The sequence below is a fragment of the Bombus bifarius genome, unplaced genomic scaffold (assembly GCF_011952205.1).
Source record: "Bombus bifarius isolate JDL3187 unplaced genomic scaffold, Bbif_JDL3187 scf7180000009435_frag, whole genome shotgun sequence".
In the NCBI taxonomy this organism is placed as follows: Eukaryota; Metazoa; Arthropoda; class Insecta; order Hymenoptera; family Apidae; genus Bombus; species Bombus bifarius.
The window spans coordinates 1-12,847 of NW_022885115.1; the positions used below are offsets into that span (position 1 = coordinate 1).

Below are 12,847 nucleotides of genomic sequence, written 5' to 3' on the forward strand. Positions count from 1 at the left end.
ATCAACATCCCAACGGTCCTTCCGCCGAAGGTTCTAGAAGAAACAGCACGTGGCAACGGTCGCGGACGCCTAGCAAATGCAAATGCATGGTGGGGATGTTGAGGGATGACAAAAGAAAGTAATCGGATTCGATCGAAAGTCAAATCATAAGAGCTTCAGTCTTGGAAAGTCACGCCTAGGGTTTGGAAGTGGATTGTAAAGTGAATTGTTGTTAGAAAAAAAATAAAGTTTCTTTTTTTTATTTACACCTCAAATTTCTTTTTTTATTTTGTTATTTTACGTGACATTAGCGCATCCGGTATCGGCAACAGCGCGTGAACGACAAATGGCAGCCGCTAGGATTTGTTACAAAATCTTTGTCTCCCGTGCGATTAATTCTGTATTTAGAATAATTTTAAATATATTTGACAATATCAAGTATCAACTCGTCACGTCATTATTTAAATCATCCACCACAAATCCAAAAACAGAATAAGGAAAACAGAGAAACGAACAAATAGAAAATTAAGTTGCTAACATGTTTTTCTATAATAATATTTTAACATCAATATTGTAATACGCAATGTGTTACGCCGCCTAAAACATCTGCACGCCAGCCCGCGCGACCGGACAACAACCGACCTGCGTAACGTCACTTCGACCCTCAATAAACCTAAGGACCCACCATAACTTTCACTTCCCTGTATTGTTTCGCCATGTGTCTTCAATCCGTTTGTCTTGAAGAATTTCTAAAGCTTAAAAATATTCTCGAAACACAGTCGGTTTTTAGAGAGGTCCTTGGGTTTATTAGTCGCACTTAAAACACGGAGAAAGCGGGTATGCACCCATTAGGAAAATCCGAATAGCCCTGTAATAAAACAAGCTAGGTTTTTCTCACGCACACAGTCATCTATCCACCACGATGGTAGGAGACTCCCTACTCATCCCTTCGAGCAGTAGTGCAGGTCATGACCAATCGACACCGCGGTTCGTTACCCTCACTTTTCCTAACGAAAGTGGGAACAACGAATCCGCGTTCTTTAGGCACAGGGGCACACCCACACCGAACTTTTCTTCCGTATTAGAAAAAGAGCGACAGACAGTCTAAAAACTAACGCCTAACGCGGCAGTCTACACATAGCGCGAGAGTCGCATACTTCACGAAAATCTTTTGTCGGTTCTCGGTGTTGTCGAACATACATCTTCTCTCCTAAATATATTATAGTGCTAAGTCCATTAATACATTAATTTCCATTATAAGAGCCCTGCTCCAGCGTACATATCTATCGCATCTTCGTGCGACAAGTTGTTAACTATTTATTTCTCTACGTCAGTGTAATCTAAGTGTTGGAAATATATAATTTATAATTCTGTGAATCACAGTGCTATACAAACTCAATCACCCCTATTATCTCAACGGAAATCAGGGGATCGATCAATTCGTGGTGTCGATTGCTATAATCGTAACGGGGATTTACGACCCCCGTTGACGTCTCTCCTCGCGATTACGTCACCCCGCAATTGGTCGAAATTTACACAATGTGAAAATGAAAAAATTGGAAGCAACCGAACTACGGATGAAACTAAATCACTTCGCTGCTTGTAAAGATAACTTTTAGTGTTATAAACATAAGTCAAGTAGCAAAGAGCATAAATTGAATTTACCCAAACTCTTCTTGAAGTCTGACAAAATGATTCTTTATTTTGTCAAAAAAATCTTTACGTATTTTCCATTCCCATTCGTCGCTTTTTTCAGTGGCGTGTTTATCGCTACGTCGAAACTCCGTCGGGTAGCAGTTAATTTCATTTAAAGTAGAAAACTATTCAGAAACGTGTATACGTTACACAGCAACAAACCAGTCGCCCTGTTATTACCTCGTTCTCAACAGTTCAAATTTCAGGGACAACCGACTACTTAGTATCGACCCAGTACGTCATATTTACTCGCCAAAAGTATTGTAAACGAAAATTGTAACCAGACGTGCCGTTAGTAACTACCATTTTTCGCGAAACTTCTTTTTCATTTGGCGGAAATTTAAACAAACCCCGAAACACCGTGGCGTTTTGCAACTGTCTTTAATCCTTTAAGATAAAAAAGATTGACGCAAAATTTTGACGGGATGAAATTTCACGATATATTCAGGTGAAACGATGCGAAATTAGAGCGAAGCTTATAATGGGAATATAGTTTGCTTGTCTGTTGTCATAAAATGAGATATGCAGAATATATTAAAAAATAGAGTATATGTAATACGAAACTTTATATTATTCATGTTATTATGGACAATATATCACAATATGTTCATATATTTAAATCTCATCTGAAAAAGATTATTGTATGTAGAACACAGTTTAACTGTATTTTGAATTCTTGTTTATCAGATCACAATTGATAAGTTGATATTAGGATGATTATCCTCATTTGAAACAATTTTGTGACTGTTACTTGTCAATATACTTTATATCTTATGTACATTTTAAATATAGTACGCAAACTCGAAGTTGCAAGGAACATTAATAAAAATTCAATATTTCAATAACGCCTTTCATGATTATAATTAAATATTTTTTCAAAATGTCGCATCAGTGTTACATCTAGCACCCCCTCCCCCACACACAAAAGTTTACCAATTTATAATATATGTACTAGTAGATTGACAAGTTACGATTTACAGGTTATATAGAATTCTATTTTATGATTTTATAATTTTTCGTTAAATAGAATAATCAAATAACTTGCAATTAGTAAAATTTCATTTGTTTTATCGTCAAACTTGTGCAAGGGAACATATTAATGCTGGTAACTTTAGTGACTTGCAAAATTTCAATAGTGCAAGACAGGCCAGATATTCAATTGCAATTGGTTGCTATCCATATTTTCATCGGTCTTACAATAACCTTATATTATCAATTATGAATTAAAAAGTTAATGAAATCACAACTCACCCAAGGCCAATGGGTATGACTTCTTTTCGAAGATCGATTGAAATCTCGAGTTTGTTGTTTGAGACGTTCAGTTACCACAAGACAAAAACACCACTCCATTACAGCCGACGTAAACAAAACATGACAGATTCTTCCAATTCTCGGACAACAAACATAGGCTTACATACTTACTGTTTTAAAGTCACAGGCTGTCGTTGAACTTTCGCCAAGTAACTTGATACGTACATATACACGTCCCTCGAAATCAGTTTTCGACGAAAATACATACGTGACATGTTATGTTGCAACCGAACGTGAATTTCTCGCGGGAAATAGCCTGATATCGTTTATTTATGCGTCTCTCAAATACGAATTTTACTATACACTTCGTTTAAGGCACGCCATTTTGTAAAACGATTATCGAAAGATTACTGCTTACATCGAGATCGAGAATAGATTCGCAGGAAGCTGGATGCCGCGATTTCTTCCCGCGCTTTACTTTCTTCCGAAGTTGTGATTGGTTGATTTCCTGCTGCCATATTCGGTTTCGCCGAGAATCGTGAGCACGTACGCTGGAAGCAATGCGGGGTAATTATTTAATTTATTTCATAATATTATTTAACATATATCGTGAAAAATTCTGAATATTCGGATTCTTCTGTTATCGTTTCATCGTATGTTAGCATTATCAGCTCTCGATATCGAATTGACAAACAGAATTTTTCTCATACAAAGTAAGTCACATTAAGTATATGTATATGTATAGTCGAAGCAATGCAATTAAAAATTTTTCCATTTTAATTGGAATTATTTATCACAGACATTTTACCGAGCATTCATTTTATAAATCTTATACATATATATATATACATATATACATACATATATACATATATATGTATATATATATATATATATATATATATATATATATATATATATATATAACCAATTTATAATATATATATATGAATACACACACACACACACACACACACGCGCGCGCGCGAATATACACACACACATATATATATATATACAAACAATAGAAATACTTTCGTGTGCTATTATACGTAGTTCGATAGTTTACATTTCACGGGCCCCGTGTTGCACCTGCGTCGGTTTCGTTCCTGTTTCCAACGTATAAGTGTAGCGTCAGTGATTCGCGTGACGCGACGCAACCTTCAACGTTTGTTTTTCTCCGTTTATGCGTTGTGTGTTCGTTTGAATGAAAACGTCGCGAGTGTTGTAACAAAAACCACGGAAAACAGAAGAAGAATACGGGAGCAAAAGGAATTCCAGGCTACAGCAGAATGCCCATTGCCCAACAGGGTTTCGTTCCATGGTATTTCAACGAGGTAAGCTACCTCTTTTAGTACGCTTCAAGGCGCCTCTTTCCAACCAATTAATTTGCGTCCAACACCATTTTAACTTCGTATACTCAGAGAAAATATCGTTCTTTTCTATTTTCTAACTCTGATCTATGTATAAATTTACTGCGACGGGTCATTTCTACGGATTAACGTATCTTATAAAAACGTTGCGTGAAATGTTAATAATATATAAGTCTTGAAACATTTGTACTAATTTCATAGAGGAACGTAGTTGGTACCTTCCGGGTGGCATATTGTATGCTTGTTACATGAACTTTCCAAATATCTTACAGTTAAATGGTTGGATTGTTTACTAGAATAAGCAACACAACATTGTTTTTGATTTATTGTGAATGAATTTATAGAATCATATTATTTTACACATATACACTATCGCGCAAAAGTATTCCAACATTTGATTACTTTTGATATTATGTTATTTAATTGCACAATCAAATTGATAGTATGTGCCGATATATAATGATTACGATCTGTATTATTATCTTATTCCTATGATGTGGTTTTAACATAGGTCGTAACAAAACGGTCAAAAAATTCTTTAGTCTCAGACTCTGTAGCCTGTAAGAAACGAATTAATTAATTAAGAATCTCGTTGTAACCTACAGGTTCGGAAAAGGCTGATAGGCTTTGGTCTACGTGGTGGTTGGGAATTTTCATTCGTTTCGAGTTCGCTTAGCTGATAAATAGTGAATGTGCATTTCTTCCAAAATAAAGAAGAAAGCGAAGTCGATAGAAACGTGGGTCAAATTTGAAATCATTTCTCGATTATGTGGAGGTTGATTAAACGCGTTGCTGTATATAGTGATGAGACGAGTTGATATTTGGTGTAGTCAAATGTATTTAAAACTATCGGCAGTACTCTTCTAACGATCTCCCTCTAACGAATTTAAATTCGACTTCGGTTGACGGTTGCGCGTAGCGGCGATATTGTTCTGTCCGGAGTTTGTTTATTATCAAGTTTCGTACCTCGAGACGGTATCAATGCCCCGAGGCAAAACAACAACATGAGTTACTCTCGATTCGCATCGTCCTATGACTCATATGCCGCTACAATATGCAATCGAATAAAGTGATAAATAGCTTGCAGATGTTTACGCGTCTCTGAAAATGTTAAAAGATATAACATGTTTAACGCGAAGTATTCGTGATAATATTCGCTGCAATTTGAAATATCTGCGTGCAGTCTCGTAGGTTTTGAATAAAAATTTATCTTTTATCGAAAAATACATACATGTTTTGGCCTATATATAGCTTTGTACTCTTGTAACCTAAAAGAGAAGTCGAAAAAAAGTGATGTTGACTCTTGCAGTAAAAAATTCATTTATGTCAATACTACTTTTAGAAATGCACCAAGAGAAGCAAGACAAATTATTGACGAAACACAGGATAGTCATTTCCGATCCAAAAGAAAAACGCAACTAAAATAATATGTAGATAGCTATTAAGGCAATAAATAATAAAGTCATTGAAATGATCCATCATTTCAAACTAATATCGCTTCTCTTTACTTCAGAACTGCTATAAACATTTTAAATATCATTTATGTCTTGGTTCCCTTGCGAAGTTCTCGAAGAATTCGTCAAATGATGTCATGAACAATATAAATAATCGTAAAAAATCTATATTTGTGTTTAAAAAATAGGCGAATAAAGAGAAATAGGATAATCGAGACCGGTGAAAAAGGATCAACCAACATCCCGCATCTGATACAAGCGGAAGAGAAATCAATTTCTATCATGTCGCACGGCGAACAAGAACGCAAATACGGAATCTTTTGTATAATACTACTCCAAACTCTGTTGAGTCGCAGTAATAATAATAATCGGGTGTTGACTTCTGCTCGTTTTTACTCGAAGTTTGCTCGTTACCTCTTTGAAATTTGGTGGATCGTTTTCTGTCGAAACCCGTTCCATCTGACGTTAAAATCAATAAAAACAATATTACGATAAAGACTTTTATCTCCATTGTTGTCAACTTCCGTCAAGTCTTCGTTTTCTGCTCGCTGGATATAATACGGATTCCCAAAAACTTTCTTCGTATGAAATTTTACTAATGTACATTTATCAAACATTGCACATTTTAAAATAGGTTATCATTATAAGATTAAAAAAAAATAGCTAAAAATATATTGAAACAAAAGAAACCAATTTTGAAGTTTGTTAGCCCGGAAATGTCATGGTAGGAAGGTATACTTCGATATTACTTTTACTATCGATAGGCGTCGCCGTCGTTGCTGTTATCATATACGAGACACAACAAATCACGAAATTGACAAATCACCGGTGATCTCCTCGAGTCGCAGTTCGAACGTTTCACAAATAAGTTAAAGAATTAAACTTTAGATATAGTGGTAAAATTTATTGTATGAATCCAACAGAGTGATGGTTCAGAGTGTTATAACAAAGAGGTATAGAACGCTGATTTGGGAGACTTCTTGTACTGAGGTTTTAGTCCCTCTGAAGCGGTTATCGTCGGGTGTATATCAGAGGCGCCTATCCGTTGCTATCTGGTTATTTTTTCGATAGCTGTGGCATGTAGGATGTTTTGTCTACTCTATTAGTGCTTCTAAGCGTGTGATACTGTCGACGATTCGCCTGTGCATGATTATACATTGAGTAAACGGATAGCCTGAGTTGGAGTTTTGATGATTAGGATAATCGAAATAATTCATAGCCATGGTAATATTTTAACTTATTATTAACTTATTATTAACTTATTTAATTTATTTTGTTGTCTTTTATAGGCCACTGCAATGAGAAAAGAATTCCTGAAGCCAAAGAAAATGATACATCCAAATAGCAGAAAGTCTATCGCTATTACGAAAAAAGCCAAAAAGTAAATACAATTACTATTAAATTATGTGATTTTGTTATGTACATTTCATTTATTTTATATGATTATATAATACTTTTGTGTAATAAAGAAGGAAATGGACAATGTGTTTTGTTTCAGAATATCAAATAGACAGAAGGCAGAAATGTCCTGCTTGATAAAACAGAATTCAATAGGAGAGAAAATATCGTGGATCAGAAACAATATGATTCCAGGCGTGTGTCCCTATACTCCAGAGATAACTGCAAGTTTGTTAGAAACGGAGGTAAAACAAAAATGTATACACATGATGATACAGAGATTGTACATTAAAGATGTGATTAGTTATAGTTCTATATTTGATCCAAAGGTATGTAGCAAGAAATGATGAAGAAATGGAAGAAATTACTATTAAAAGGTCTATAGGTAGCAACAGGAGTAGACAGCATGCTAGGAGGGAACATATAATTAGAGTAGAAAGAACTAGGAGAATATCATACACGTGGAATAGGTAAAGAATTACAGCCAAATTTATTTTCAATATATCCTGATGTACAAACCCTCCTTTATTTTTCAGAAATTTCTGATATTTTAAATGCAACTCAGTGTGAAATGTTATTGAATTGGAATAATGAATTACAGTGTGCGAATAATTTTAAATTTATAAGATTTGGCGAGAAAGATTTAAAGAAAGTATTAGAGCTAAGAAAAAGAATGAAAATAAGCCATATTAGACTATCCAAATCTCTATTAGCTATGCCTGTAAACAAGAAGAATTTATTCAGCAAGCCAATTGATTTAGATGAAAATAGTGTAATGGAAATAGAATAAATTCTGTAGATATGTCTTTTTATCTTTCATCTCTATTTAAAAACAAGAAAACAGAAGAAAAGCGAACAGTTTTTTGTTTGCGAAATGCTAGAAACCGCATTTCGTCTTGCTCTTATCTCCCACGAGAAACAGTCACGTCACAAGATACAAGAGTACGATAGAAGAGAAAAGAAAATGTTCGATTGTGAAATATACAACAAAACTGGAACATGCAGATGAATCACGTGCACGTTATGAATATTCTGCATCGTTCCTCCGCCTTTCCTTCATTTTTTTCGTTAGCTGCTCCATTATTTAAGAACGAAGATATAGTAATTACTCTCAAAGTTGTACATTTCGAAATGGTAGGAAAATCAATAGTACAATGATAAATATACGATTTTAAAAGCTTTTTAGATTTCTTACATACTTAGCATTAATCAAATAGCTTAGTATATAAAAGAGTTTACTTATGTCGCATGTTATAAATGCAGCTGCGTTCGTTACAACAATTCCAATTCCAAGGAATTTCTCTCGAAGATCGCAGTGAAGAATTTGCTTTGTTAAATTATTACTGGTATACTTCGTCAACTTGTGGTATATCGATACAATTTGTCAACCATCACTTTTAATAGCTTCTCGCTAATAAAAACATTTCGTACCTATTTAATAAGAAGCAGTATATTCTTAATTATTTAGAAATTTACTTAATGATGTTTAAAAATACGAATATGTTTAAAAATTATAATGTAAATATATATATTTCATTTCATGTTTTACTAATATATCTCTAATTTAGATTAAATATCTGAAACTTGAAAGAAACTTTTAAAACTTTCAATACATCGCATACGTTTCAAATTTAGTGCATAGTTACATATATATATACGATCGATCTTACTCGATCATCTTACTCGAAGAACAGGGTCTGCGTGTGGCGAGCTACGGGACAGGGACCATTGGAATGTTTACTGTCGAGTGTTACAACTATTTCCTTCTTAAGGAGAGCTATAGAATTATTCCATGCCTTTGTTAGAGAAAGCGTTCATCCTGTGACCGCGGCTACGTTCGGCGACTGACTGTCGCCTCGAGCCCAAGCTCATTATCACAACTCTCGAACAATTACAATCGGATTGAATAACTACAATTGTTCAATTACAGCTATAGTAGACTCTAGGTTACAATGTTGCGGGATTATCCAAAATTCCAAAGGCTCCGGTGTTCTTTCATCTCCGACAAATATATTATGGTATAGTTCCTATTTTCCGACCGCATGGAAGGAAAATAGGACAGCCTTAATACCAAAGGCTAATAAAGATGGAAATATGGTCGAGAACTGGCGACCAATTACGATCGGCCCAATTCTAGGCCGCATTTTCTCATCAATCCTCGATGGGCGGCTAAGACGGGGTATAGATCAAAATATAAGGCTGTTGAGATATGTGTAATTTTCTGTGCTGGACTGAGTTAAGTAGTAGAAATACTTATATGTATATATCAGTGTGTGGAAGTATGTGTGTGTGCGCAGCGTCTCGAAACAAAGGAATGTAAACAGTCAGTCGGTTAAGAGTCGTCGATGAAGAGTCGGGTGTAGAAGGTGCTGAGACGCGTGCAAGTGTGTATCGATAAATATATATAGAATCGTCCATGTAATAAATATATCATTATTTTAGTAATAACTGTCAATATAAATTTAATGTTCCTATAACATTATTTCGGCTTCAAAGATCCACAATTCTCAAGAAAGGCACAAAGGATTTACATCCGAAAGTGGATGTAAAATCAATATTGACCTAATGAACGCAGCCTTAAATTATAGTAAAAGAAATCGAAGGGAAGTTTCACAATATTGGACATCTCTAAGGCCTTCGATACTATACCCCATTCAGCTATAAAACCATGTCTGGCGAGAAAAGGCGTTCCGACCCCTATAATTGAAATTATAAATGAAATGTACAAAGGATGTAAAACTACGATCAAAGCGAATAATAATATAGGGGTCGAGGTAGAAATTCTCAGAGGAGTCAAGCAGGGTGATCCTTTATGACCGCTGCTATTTTACTTGTGTCTCGAACCGCTGCTTGAAGTAATCGAAAAGAATATCGGTGGCATTAATATAAATGAAGGGAACAAAGTCTCTGTGTTGGTCTTCGCAGACGATATCGTCTTGCTTGGTGAAAATACGAGGGCGGCACAAAGCCAGATAGACGAGCTTCAGAAATACCTGGAGAGGTCGGGGCATGAAAATATCAGCAGAGAAAAGTCAAATGTTCCAGGTAATAGCGAAAAAGACACCTGGTTTATTAAAGACCCGGCAATAAAAATTGGTAAATTAAGGATACCCGGAAGAATCCCAGAAAGAGCCTTCAGGTATTTGGGTGCTAAAGTTGGGAGTGGGGGAGGCATGAGGTAGATTTGTCCCATATCACGAATATACAATATAAGCAGGCGATAGAGAATCTGATTCGAAATTATAAGCCGCAGAAAACGCTCGAAGTAGGGGTTAAAATGAATCTAATATTACAAGATGATCTTCCCGGTTATGAAAGACCGCGAAGGTTATCCCCGCAAGATAAGGTCGAAGTCAACGGTCAGATCAAAATGTGGCTGAATGACGGAATAATACGCCAGTCACATTCCGACTATGCAAGCCGGATCGCGTTGATTGAAAAAAAAGATGGTTCAACTAGAATTTGCGTCGACTATAGGCGACTGAATCGAAAGGTAGTGAAAGACAGATACCCGCTACCCTTGATCGAGGATCAATTAGATTTGTCACAGGGATCGATAGTATTCAGTACGTTGGACCCCAAGAATAGATTCTTTCGTGTTCCTGTCGGAGAAAGTAGCAGGAAATATACAGCATTTACTGTTCCTACAGTATGAATTTATTAGTGTGCCGTTCGAATTATGCAATTCACCAGCTGTTTTCCAGAAATTCATAAACGCAGTTTTCAAAGGATTGATCGTGACAGGGCATGTGCTGACATGGCAACCTGATGAAAAGCATCCTGTCTTCCTTGGAGCAGTGTGGGGATCACAAGGAAACAGGAAGAAGGAGAAGGAAAGGGCCTGTCGAGGTTAAAAAAGGGCAGACAGGGCAGAGATGAAGAGAGAAGTGACGATAGCTAAGGGCGGATACCCAAAAAGAAAGATAGTATCGCCGGCTGAAATTATGAGAGTTGGGGAGTATAAGAGGCCCCGAAGAGGAGAGGTCACATACGCCGAGGCGTGTGGGAGGGAGAACAGAGCGATAAGGGATGACTTCAGCGAGGACTCCGAAGGGTGGATGAGGGTAGAAAAAAGGAAGAGGAAGAGGAAAGCTCCCTTAGAGCAAGCTACCCCGATGGTGCGTCCGGGAAATAAACGGCAGGTTGGTGCCGAAGAGAGAGACGTACCAAGGAACAGGAGAAGGAAGGAAGCCATTCTAATTAAGGTGGAGGAAGGGAAGGTTGCGAATGGCTTCATGTTTATAAGAGGATAATGGAGGTGAGGAGTTCATTGGAGGGAGCCACGGGGGTCCGTAGGACGAGAGCGGGCCTAATTGAATTCGATAGGACGGTGGTGGTTAGCGAGGAGGCGGCCAAATTGAGAGCCGCCTTGAGTGATAGTACGAAGGTGGTCGCTCTGGTGAACAGGGCGACCCTACAAATAAGGAACATCGATCCCCTCACCAGCAAAGAAGAGCTGGTGGACGAGATCAGGTCGCAGTGGGCAATTGAGGAGAATGCGGATATAGAAGTCAAATCTATAAAAGCGGCACCATGGGGCACGCAAGAGGCGGTGGTGGTCCGCCCAGCGAGTGGAGTGCCTAGTGACGAGAGAGAGGAGGCTGAGAACGGGGTTAACGATAGCTTCTGTAAGGCAGTTAGCTAATATTCGGCGTTGTTATAGGTGCCACATGTTGGGGCATGTGGCGGCAGGGTGTACTGTTGCATGTCATGGCAGGGAGTCGTGTAGGAGGAGCGGCAGCACTGGGCATATAATGAGAGATTGTGATAAAGAGCCGAGATGCGCAATGTGTCTGAAACATGGTGGCATAAATGCAAGGCATGTAACGGGTTCGTTGGCGTGCCCTATGGAGCGTTTAGGTGTTAGGAATAGACGGGGGCCCAGTTAGGGTTCTACAAATAAATCTAAATAGATGCAGGCTTGCGCAAGGTCTAATGATGCAGTGCGTATGCGAAAGCAGGGTGGACATTGTGGTCATCTCCGAGCCCTATAGGCAGTTGCCATTTTGGTTTAATGACGAGGGTGGGGATGCATCGATATGGGTCACGCTGTTTAATGGAAAACATGCGACAAGCGAGACCCCGATAAGAAATGTAGGGATTGTAGGGTTCAGGGTTTGTGACGTATTTTGCTTCAGTGGGTATTGTTCCCCTAATAAGAGTAAGGGCCAGTTCAACGATTATTTGAAGCAACTGGAAGGGATCATAAAGGAGGGGAGAAAAAGAGCACCGGCGATTATGGTTGCCGGTGACTTTAATGCGAAATCCTCGGTGGGGGGGGGGGATCTAAGACGGACCGTAGGGGAACATGTCTGCTGGACGTTACAACGAGGAACGAGCTTATACCTATTAGGACGACGGGAAACTATTCCTTTCTGAGAAATGAAAGGACTAGTTTCCCGGATATACTTAGTGTTAATAGACGAATAAGGCTGAGTTGGAGGGGGAGTAGGGTCCTAGGTTGGTACTCAGCCTCTGACCATTTTTATATTGAGCATAAGTTTAGGGATAATATTAAGCGAGTGGAGGGTGGCGCCTTTAAATACTTGACAAAAGAGATGGATGTAGAGGGTTTTTTAAACAAATATGACGGAGTCTATGACGAAAATGGTTTTGAATTTGACGAGACGGCATGCGGCGAAGGGCTGCACATGAGTCTGGAGCATACGTGTGCCGTGGACTTGAAGAGGAGATACC

General features: G+C 37.8%; 1 pseudogene; it reads left to right on the top strand.

The window, feature by feature from the left end:
• The first annotated feature begins 4,056 nt into the window (after positions 1-4,056).
• On the top strand, positions 4,057-8,330 carry LOC117215192 (annotated as a pseudogene).
• Positions 8,331-12,847: the final 4,517 nt, after the last annotated feature.